This window comes from Oryzias melastigma, linkage group LG7, assembly GCF_002922805.2.
Source record: "Oryzias melastigma strain HK-1 linkage group LG7, ASM292280v2, whole genome shotgun sequence".
NCBI classification, from domain to species: domain Eukaryota; kingdom Metazoa; phylum Chordata; class Actinopteri; order Beloniformes; family Adrianichthyidae; genus Oryzias; species Oryzias melastigma.
The window spans coordinates 5,571,432-5,580,342 of NC_050518.1; positions in this window are offsets into that span (position 1 = coordinate 5,571,432).

Below are 8,911 nucleotides of genomic sequence, written 5' to 3' on the forward strand. Positions count from 1 at the left end.
ACTCTTAATTAAATCATTTGGCGCCAGAGAGGCAATGAAAGAGACACCAATGACAAGAAAAATACCACAATAGATGCAACAAGGCTGGTGACAGCAATAATTACATACATTGCTATGAAGTAATGATCTGCTCAAGTGAGTTATTCTTCTACATTGTAGCCTCAGGCTCACTGGACATTTAATCATCCAAACTGTTTTTGGAGGCATTTTGCTCAGGCTTTAGTTGTCAGACTTTTATAAATTACAAACCCGGTGTGGTCATAATCAACTGAACTAGAAATAATTGGCTCATAGCATTTTTACAAGTTGCTGCACTTGTAAATACCTTGTTACTTTATAAACTATAGGATTTTTTTCAAAATAAAAGCTTAACTGAACCTAATTAAATTAAACTAAAGTGAATTAGACAAAATGTAATGAAGCTAAACTGATGTGAATTTAAAGCTTTTAAGCTTGCCTCAAAGTTAGCTAATCCTTGCTTCCAGGTGAATTTGAATGTATTAGACTTACTCTAAATGTCATTCCCCCCTTACAACAAGGGGCTCCCCAGGCTGTGTGATGTCCCATTTACACCTGTGACTGTGGCCACCTGAAGTTCCGACATGATTCACTGTCAGTACAGCCTAGCCGTTAGATGTCAGCCACCTCGTGGTCTGGTGGTAAGGAAAAACACCTCTTTTCAAATGTAGAGTCAAAAATAAAAGGTTCTGAGTTAAATCAACATTGCAGCTTTGCTGTAACCTACGTCATGCTATCAAGCACACCTTTGAAGAAATGTTGGGTTGACGCAAACTGCTACCACTGTGATTGTCGCTCTTGTTAGTGATGGATTTCCTGCTTTATATTTCTGGCTTTTTTACTGAGTTCACACTTTTTAGTCATTTACTCCTTAATTTTATATATATACATGTATATATAGAAGAGTTAAAAGAGGCAGCCAGCTGCTGACGCATTTGGGGACCGGAATGCAGCAAAGCTCTATAATTATACACTGGATATTCACAGACATATGAGCAGACAAGTTACCCATAAGCATATGCTAACTGATTAGATCACTAAACTCTGAGGAAAATGCTTCTGAAAAGTTTTTCTAACAGTTTTCAGCTTAAGACAGAGAAGATTTTGTCGCGCTTTATTTACAGTTTATTCTCACCAATGTTTGGTTTAATTTTCAACACTGAAAGGAGTACTAGCCTCTGCATGTACTTTAAAGACATATCTAGCATTGTAGTTTGTAATGACCACAGAACAAATGACAATACGGAGTAATGTCAATATTGGTAATGACAACCTAGATGGATGTTCCATTCAAAAAATGTACTTTTAAGGTGTTATCCACATGTTTGTTTTAGGTCAAAGTTGGTCTCATAACAGGTTGCAAACCCCCTAAAACATATTGTATTCCATTAGAAAATCAGGTCTGTGTAGGGTATTGATTGGAAAGCATGGAGTTACTTTAGTGTGAGGAGTGCAGACACGTGTCTTGCTCTTTAAACTGTATTGTAGCTTCAGCTACATCAGGGGTCCCCAAACTTTTTCTTGTGAGGGACACATAACTGTTTCCGGGAAGACTAACAGAAAAAGTGTAACAATCACAAGGGTGGAATAAAACGTCATAATCTATGTGGTTCTCGATAGGCCAGATTGAGAAAAAAAAATGTGTCCATGATAGTGTTTGAGGGGCTGGACCAAATGTGGAGGATCCGCGGGCCGGAGTTTGGGGACCCCTGAGCTACAGCAACTGCATTTGTGACGCAATTTTGTGTACCACCCATCCATCTTCAGAACCTCCTGAATCCTCCTGGGTCAGAGGGTTGCTGGAGCCTACCCAACTACACTGTAAAAAATGAAACGTTTCAATTAACCAATGCTCTGCAATTTATTCCATTTAAAAATATTAGTTTTTATGAAGTTTAATTAGTAAGTTGAGTAAACCATCAACTAAAAATTCTAATTTGATGAAAAATAATCATTTTAAATGTAATTTTTTTTTTAATAATTTCTGTTAATTGATACAATATTTCAATTTTTTTTAGTGTACTGTTGGGTGAAGGCAGGGTACACCTAGAACAAGTCACCAGTCTGTTGCATGGACACACAGACACACACACACACCTAGGGACAATTTAGAGATATGAATTAACTTATGAAGCATGTTTTTGGACTGTGGGAGGAAGCCAGAGTGCATTTAGAACGTGTAACCTCCACACAGGAAGGTCCCAGACAGAATTCAAACCAGGGTAATTAAAAAAAAAAAAAGTTTATTTTGCAGCCATATCAAAGCAAATTTTTATTCAGAAAGTGTCAATGGTCAGAAAGTGTTAATCTCACACACCACATAAAACTTGATTTTGGCCTCTAAGAACAAAAAAACCCAAACTGAACACCAAGTGCTTGATTAAATTCTTCCAGGTAAACTGTAAACATGAAATAGAGGCTCCATTACTGCAGACAGAAACACTACCCAGAGAAAATTAATGTAATTATAAGAAACCATGGACCTAAAAGGGATATGAGTGGTCAAAAACATGTTTCAGTTGTTAAAGTTGTGAGTTCTTATGCTCATCCAGGAATTCTGAGAAAACGTAAGGAATTTTTTTTGCATTTTATTGCACAAATAGGAGTCTATGTTTTGCCTGAAAAGCAGAGCTGGTAGTTTATTATTGCCATTATAAAGGCATTGTTACTCTTTATGGACCCACAGCTGCGTGCAGGCAGCCTGCAGCAGCTTTATTCATTCACGTCAGCCACACTCCGTTTGGTTTAGTTGTTGGGTTTGAGATTTAGCTTTGATCCAGAACACTGAACACAGTATGGTTGATTAGCTAAAGTACCAGGAAGTAAAAAATTTTATGCAAATTTTCGTTTTGAAAGAATGTTGCTCTTTGGACAAGCTATGCGCAGTGGAAATAATGGCACCGTCTCTGCATGTGTGCGACAGACTTGCACCTTCCTGTTGAGAAAACATTAGCGGCTTTATGGGGAATGGCGCCATCTTTTCAGTGGAAACGCCTGTCCTATTCCACATTTTAGCTGCTGATCGGTCTGTTTTTTTATTAATATATAAAAGATTTTTGTAACAAATTGTTGTGTTACCAGGTAAGGTGACAACCAAACATTATCTTATTAATTAAAAGGCATTGAAAGAGCAGCATCGTCAGGAAACGTGATGTTTTTTGACAGTGGCGTAGCAAAACTCACAACACACGATTAAGAGCCTGTGTGAGTTTCTCTCAAAGAGTTCTCTCTGTTTGGGAACGCCAATAGAAATGATAATATTGTTTTCCCCAGCGGGGCCTAATGTGCCTGATGGCTTATTCAGCTGTTGAGGGCCAGCGCTAAAAGCTGATCATTATAGAGGGCCTCTGCTCTTTTGCCAGTAAAGCCATGCCTCGCAAAATGAGCTGTCACCAACCTCAGGAGGGAGGCACTGCTGTGACCCTTTTCGTGCTGCATGCCGGCACTTTGGAAGGTTGGGCAGGTCCTCATGTGCAAGCAACCAAATTCTATAAGCTTTTAGTAAATGATGGTGTTTAATTAAATACAGAATACAGGTCAAAACAAAACATTTTGACTTCATTACCTCTAAGATTCCCAGTGAAAGACCAGTACTATAAGCTGTTGTATATCTTGATAATAAAGGATGTTAACATATTTATTATCAGCACTGTGAAGATGTTTCTCCTGCTTAACAGTCTTCAAAAAATATGAACAATTTTGATCATATTTACCATAATTTACCATTGGCATCATTCCAACTTTCTGCTAACCTGAGCAGCTGAGTATTGACCTATAAATGTTCTCTTTGCTTTTACAAAGACCTTTAAAGAAAATAACATTTGGATGAAATGCAATTATATTAGATATTTTGCTTTTTTCAGTCCTCAACACAAGTTCAAGAGCTCTCACCAACACTTTTGTACCACCTAATGTCTATGATCAATAGGAATGCCTTAGAAGACTGACTTATTAAAAATGTAGCAATTATATCAGTGACCCTATTTACATACACAGCAATTATCTGATCATTTATGAATTTTTTAGGTAAAATCTTGCAGTGGCGGACTTAGCAGTTTGGGGGGCCCAGGCGAACAATAACATGGGGCCCTCTGCAGCAATCACATTATATATTTTTTAAATCCTTGTGTAGGTCCTATTTTAGACAGAATCTATGTCAAGAATCTACATTTTTTGATAAGGAGTTTTATATAGTATGTTTAGTTTAGCAATAAGCCATTGTTTATATTTTATGACCAACCTTCTGCCTCTGTAGAATTACCAGCATGAAATCGGCAATCTTTTTTATGATTTTGAGTTATGTAAATAAAATTGAACTGAATTAAATTGAAAAAGCATTTAAAAGCTGAAATCACATTTAAATTAGAATCAATAAAAAAATTAACTAATTAATCGCAAACTGGGAAAAAACTAATCGCAATCAATTTTTTTCTATACTATTTACCAACCACTTTTTTTTCTGCGAAGAATCACAAAATTACACAAAACTGTACATTTCAAACATTTATTTTTTAACTAAGGATGTCAAATGATTTAACAAAAAATACCCTCTTGTGTTGTGATTAATCAATCTTATAATGTTTAACTCCATAAATTTGATGAAAAACAGGCCAGAAAGAAATTGTTCCTTCATTGTCTGAAATGTTTAAATTTATGACGTGTTGACTTAGAAGTGTAAATTGTGAGCACAAAACACATTAACAGTAAGATGAGCAGAACTCTGAAGACTTTTATGTCTGCAGTATTACTCGAAGAAGGCCCAGCGACGCTTGTCGTGACAATGCGCCATAATATGGATCATATAGTCTGTTTTTTGTGAAAAAGCGATCTAAACAACTAAATGACAAGATTAAAGTACTAAAAACCAATTCAATATTTTTTTATTTTGTAAATAATCATGGTATAAGTGGAAAAAAAAAACAGACGAAGTGTTTTAATTCTCGTTATGGATGACTGCACCGCCGAGGCAAAGCAAGGGCCTGCTGCTCCGTGAGGTGTGATCGATTTGTGTTAATAGATATTAATGCCTTAATTATATTTTGTTAATCTCGTGCGTTACCATGCACAGCCCTAATTTAAATATATAATAAATTCATTTTATGTACATTATTCTTACTTGAAAAAGGATGTAATCTATTAAATGCACTAATTTATTAATCACTCACTAGTGGAAGCAAATGACAATCTTCTGTCTTTTCTTACAGATTTCACTAAAGAAGGCAGAAGAAAGAGGCATCATTGGCAATTCTGTTTCTGCCAGTTAACTTGCAAGTCCCTCAACGTAATTGTTAACTGGAATATACCATTGCTGCAGAGGGACGGGGAGAAAAACACATTCTTCATATTATCAGTCTAATGCCATTTTTCTGATTTTGGGGTGTTTTTTGTAAATAATAATAGGAGTAAAATTTACTATAGACACTTTTATTTAGTGTTCATCTCCATACTATTGGAGCTCCAGGCCCCTACCCTTTTCTAAAGGTAAGTCCGCCCCTGAAATCTTGATGTTTTGGTGTTCTTTATCTGTTATTAGCATTTTCTCCATGAAAATCCACAACTTCCTGGCTTGTATCCACCTTTATTCAATGTATTTTGTAGTTTTATGTTTTCTTGTGTTTGATAAAAAAGCATGAGACAGAAGTGACATTATTGACTATATATCGAATTGACTAAGAAAATTACTTACCTCCGGCACCTCCGGCTGCTACTCTGCAGAAACTATGTCCCTGAAAAAAGACAGGATTTTATAATAGTTAAACAACTCTTTTAAAACAGCTGAAAGATAATTGGAGATTATGCAGTTTGCTAAGGTTATTCTGAGAAGTTATCATCACAGTCTGCCAGTTTAACTCTAATTAGGTGTCATGAACGAGAGTCATTCATGTCGACTTTGTTATTACAAGACCACATTTGTGAAAACATCCTCACCAGATCAAGAGTGTCCACTTCAAACATTGAGAGTGATGCTCTGATCTTTAATGTCAAAAGAGACTTTCCTGTGATTAATCGGCTACAAGAACTTTCCCTGTTTGGCTCAGCCTTCGCACCTGTAATTGACTTGTTGCCACAGCAGCACATGGGCAGCACACAAGGATCCAAAGTCATGTTATTTTCTCCTGTAAGTGATGCAGCCTTGAACTATTTTTAGGACAAAAGGGCTCTTGTGGGATGTCAATAAAGCAGTCTGTAGCTGATCTAACATGAAATCCCCTCATGTCAGTGGTAAGATAAATGTGATATAGGCTGCTGAAAAGCTAAATGTCACCACACATCATTGCTGACTGTCACATCATTGCTCCTGCAGGAAATCCATGTGTAAACCTCAAGCCTGCTCTCATTATTCTCTGGCTTAACAGACTTGAAAATGCTGAATCAATTGTTTAAAAAATGACCCCGTTAATATTTTTATTGATCTTATTATTTATTTATGAGGCATCTTGGTACTATTTAATCATTTTCTGCATTGATATGAAAATATTTGTACAATGCTTTGAGGTAATAGTTATTATTCTTTGATAATTCACTTATTATCTCATCAAAAAGCTCACAGAGGAGTAGGTTTATATGCTTCCTTTGTAGATAGTAAGAGTGTCAGAAAAACTTTTCTTCCATTTAGTCAATAACATTTCTTGCTGCTACATCATACTTTGCCATGCTTGTTAAAAAACAAGGCCTGTCTGAAATATAATGAAGGAAAAAACACGGCGGCACTGAGGCCACATAATGAAGGAAAGAATTGAGGCGCCAGAGCAGCACCTGCGTGCCATTTCTCATCACTGCTTTCTCACAGCAGCATCAGCGACTGTTTTACCGCCCCGTGGCAGTTCACCAGATTGCTAAAGCAGAAGCCTGTTTGAATTAGAAAGGAAATGACCATATTTATCTGCGAAAAAGAGCCACGCCAGGCCAAATTGAAGGAGTAATGGGCCTGACGTCAGGAATAAATTCCAGCACAAAAGGCTCAGAATCAATTCATCAGCGAATGTTGGTGTTGATCAGCATCTAAGGGGCTTTGGAGCAGTAGTTAGAAAAAAAATGCTCACAGAGAACATAAAAGTTAAGCATTTAGAGCACTTACCAATAACACCAAAAAGGCAAAGAATTCCTAGGGATGAGCGTCTTTCCTTCTCATACGTTTCGATACGGATCTCGATATATCGTAAACAAAAAGAAACTGCAGTTTGCCAAAAATTGATTATTTACTCCTTGATTGATTTTTATAACTTTTAACCAACATAATCTTGCTCATATCTGTAGTTTTCAATGCATGTTAATGCATGTAATTTAAGGGTCTGTAACCTGAGGCTCTGGAGCCACATGCAGCACTTTTTATCCCTCTTATGTGGCTCTTTGGCTTTGAAGAAAAATGCAAACCATTTGAATAAATAACAGGTTTTTACTCAAGTTTTCTCATTGTATTTTTACATTTTTAAACTGAGGGGATCTTACATAAGTACAGGAATTCGAACATAGCAAGAGTGGTTTTTTTTATTTTAATAGGGAAAGTGGTGACTCTCACTGCATTTTGGTCTGTAGGAAACCAAAATGTCTCTTTTGACATTAAATGTTGCCAACCCCTGATCTAAGTGACCTTTTTGTGATTTAAAATAATGCAGTTTCTGTGCAACTTTACTAACCTCTAATCAGAAAGTTGCAGGTTTGTTTCTTGCTCTGCAGTGTGGGTCTTAACGGAGGTGGAAAAGAGCTTTTATTTTAAGTCTTTAATCAAAGTCAACAAAACACATTTGTTTAAGGGTCTAATTCATGCTATTCTAATAACATATGATAATATATTACCTTTGATGCACCAAAAAACATATTTTTTAAAATGAAATATTAGTTATTTTTGTAAACTCGTTTCATAGCCGGAAGTAAGACGCCTCAGTCTCTGAGGCTCCGCCTTTCACTCCTTGTGGGAGCCGTCCCTATCCAGACGTCATCCTAAAGCCGTCCTAGTCGGTGTGTCTGCGTTTTGCCCAAAAAGCTAACAACAAACAAACTTTTGCAAAGATGGATGTGCTGTTTTTGCCCATCACCACTAGCTCTGCTGAGAAAGTGGGTGTTATCCAGGGGGTGGAGCTGGCAGAACTCTTTCTAAAAGGGGCTGTTCCCCACTTTTTGTGATGTCACAATGTGAGGAAACCACTCATATTTGTGGATTGGGAGGGACTGGTGCTCAGTTTTACAGTTAGAGTGAAATACTTCTACTACTACTACAAAAAAAAAATCACTGTTTGAGGTGTGTTTTCATTTTCTGCCACTTACCTTATTCTATGTGCCCATGAACAATAAACAAGGACAATAGCAGCTGTAATGGAAACATGAAAATGAACCAACTGCTCTCCCTCAGAGCACAGGGAAATATAAAACTGTGCTAACGACATTCAATCAACTCCTTTTCTTCAGCTCATGAACATCTGGCCTTCAGGCTCAAATCAAACATTTCTTTGAAATGAGAACCCAGACGGTCAGGAGCTGCAGCATCCAATGAAACGGTTTCATTTTCTTTCTTTAAAGGTAAGTATATAGTGTTTTCAACACCAATGTTTGAACTTTTTCTACTGTCAAGCACTGACAAACGACTTAAAACTCAAGAAACACATCTTGGTCTGTTGTCTGTAGGTATTGTGCCTTTGCAGTCTAAATCTGAAACTACAAAAGAAAATTGCTGTTCAATAGTAAATTGTTGGTGAATGTAGCGCTTCACTTTCACATCCCTGCTTGTTCAAGTCCTTAATTATAGTTTACAGCCTGTGGGTGGTTGGTACTGCTGTGATCGCAGCCGCTGGAGAAGACAAAGAAGGAAAATAGTAGGATGTTGGAGTAAGGGTAAAATGTTGTAGGGCAAAGTGAGCATGATGCTCAAAAATACAATACAACATCAGAGAAACCA